The following is a 2,920-nucleotide window of genomic DNA, read 5'->3' on the forward strand; positions in this document are numbered from 1 at the left end:
GTTCAAACTCTGGCATGAAAGGACACAACCTAACATATCTAGGACATGCATGGACGCTTTGGAATGATTAGCGTTCTTAAAAGCATAGCATCCTAAGCTCTAATCGTTTTACTATTCCTCCCTGGACGTGTGCGGATTAGCAGCAGCAGCACTAGCGGTAGTAGATGTACACGAATTTGAATCATGCAAGTTTGGCGCCAAGATTTACGCCAGGAGACAGACTGGAATCTCCCATGGCACACCTACTGTTGAAACTTATCATCCTTGGGACCAGGGCTTCAGTTTAGATGAATATTTGCAGAATGGTGACATCAATCGTTGGACGATGTGACCTAGAAAATCTCAACAGAGATTAACAATTGTAGCTGGGTTAAGTACACTATAGTACATGGTTGAAACTAACTAGAAGGAACAAGACAAGACACCACAGGACTACAGGAGTGTGTGACCTTGCAGTAAAAAATGATCAGTAACAGAAATGGGTCTGGTGGACAGAGACTAATGCTGTGTGTGAAAGGGCATGAGCTGATGGCTTTGCTAAACCCTAGAAAGAAAGTGACGCTAATCTGCGGTTTGTGTCCTCTAAGGAGGAGCAAATCAATTAACAAAGCAGGCTGCGTGTGGTTTCTCCTGTTGGGGTTTGAGCTTTGGAGTCTTCTCTCCCTCGCCTTTCCTCGTGGCTTTATCTTTGGGGTGTGCTGCATGGGGTCTAGTGTTGGATAGGGTGGGCAGTAGGGGAAATATAGAAACCAAAATAATTAGAGTACGCTTCTCCTTGAAAACATGAAATGGTAACTTAAACAATGTGTAAGTGTCACCCCCTTCAGACTCAAAGTCAAGGTTTTCTCAAGACAAATACTTTGAATCCGTAAAATAGCGTTCGAAATAGTTTGTCTCATCTAGTTATAAGGCAGTTTCATTTTTCTTCATTTCGGACCTTCTTGAAACTAAAAACTTTGACAACCAATTTATAATTTAATACGTTTATGAATGTAGCATTAAAAAATGATACTCTCTCTGATTCATATTACTTGCCACTTATATGGTTGTACCTAGAACTAAAATATATCTAGATATATACACCTATATTAGTGGTAACTAATATGGATCGGAGGGAGTAGTTTAAAAATATTTTTCGGTGAGTGAAATGCTACTTGAAGAAATTTCTTGTAAGTTCTAAATCCTGTAGAATTCAAGTTGACATGAGATTCTAATTCTGGAGTTTTTCTATTCATATGTTCCAAGAATCCTACAAATCAAATAAGGTCTCAATGGTTTTTGATATGGTCCACCAATAACCATTCTTGCAGCTTTCATGTGTTTACAATCCCCTATAAACATGCCAAATTCCTATGTTTCTCTATACTGAGATTCAAATAAGTTGGATTTGTGTGTTTGAACACGAGAGCTTGTTATCTAGGATAGAGAAAATTGCATCTAACACCACGCTTTGTGGCATTTGTTGCACCAAACACAGAAACAAAACTTACTTTGCAGCTAGCCCAATTTATAACTTAATTTTTTGCACCTGGCACAAATAACCAGCTTAACCTGCTAACCGAGCACTAGGCCCACCAGTTTGCTCGTGTGGCGTCCAGCGTGGCCATCTACAGGCCCAACGTTCCAACACATGGCCCACACCATCAACAACCGAACAAACTCAGAATTTCCAGAATTTCAGAATATTCTATGCAATTTAGATTTGCCCAAACACCTGACCGAATGGGTCAGCCGTTAGGTGCGCTGTCCGGGCCAGCCGGACCGACGCCTAAATTCTGTCCACGGGCCGACCCAAGCGGACAGAAACGGATCGTTTGAGTCACCGTTTTGGGTTAGCCCGCCGGAGATGCCCTAACAAAGAGAAAAAAGGAGCTAGTGAGCATAACCGTCGCAAGGGAGAGTGATGCGACCTAGCTACGCTAGTTTTTTTCGAAATGAGGGAGCCCAAGCCTCTGCATCAAAGCGATGCATATAGTTCTTATTTATACTTTATTCAACATGAATCTATTAAGATCATACATCACAAGACCTGGAACCACCACTCCACACCTAGAAACCCAACAATGGATGAAGATTATACTTTAAAGAGTGAATTCCACCTTTTACCCCCTAAGATCGACTTTGTGCCACTTTTTACCCAATTGAACAAAAAATCGTCAAAACTACCCCATTTAGCATACTTCCTTTCATTTTTTACCATTTTCTATATTTGTTACTTGTTGGTATGCTAAATGGATTGAGATATGATTCACATTAAATGTTATGATTAACAATTTTTGTGTGTCACGTACAACAACCCCACAAAAACAATGATGTTTTGCTCAACAACAATTTACAAATACTACATGCACCTCCTGTCCTCCATGGATGCCAAGTCATGATAAAAACTAGGCTCCGCATGTAAGGTATCATGTCAACACTATAAATTAGATTATCTGGGCTAGGTGCAACAAATTAAGCCAAAGTCTGTGCTAGCTGCAAAAACGAACTTGTTTGTGTGTTTTGTGCAACAAATAGCACAAAGCATGGTGTGATCTGCAATTTTCTCTCTAGACTAGCCTAGTGCCGCTAGCCAAGAACAACAGGATTCGAAATCTTATCAGAAAATCCGTAGCAGTAGCAACTATAGAAGTGGCCGAAGATATAGGTAGGGCCATGCTGGCCCTGGCCGGACATGCACGGCACGCGAGGTGAAAAATTCCGCAGGCCGTCACGTACAAACAGTGCTCGTGCGCACGTAACAACCGGTGATAGGCCGCTGCAAATTCGCACGCACGGGAGGCACCTGTAGTAAAGTTTTTGTTTGGCTGGTCATGTGGTTTCGTGTTGGAGACCTTTGGGAGCAGAACGACGAAGCAAAGAGGACTGGAGGAACCCACAAGACCAGTACTTTGGCTGCCTCGTCCATCGCTCATGAGAT

This window comes from Lolium rigidum, chromosome 5 (genome assembly GCF_022539505.1).
Source record: "Lolium rigidum isolate FL_2022 chromosome 5, APGP_CSIRO_Lrig_0.1, whole genome shotgun sequence".
Lineage (NCBI taxonomy): Eukaryota > Viridiplantae > Streptophyta > Magnoliopsida > Poales > Poaceae > Lolium > Lolium rigidum.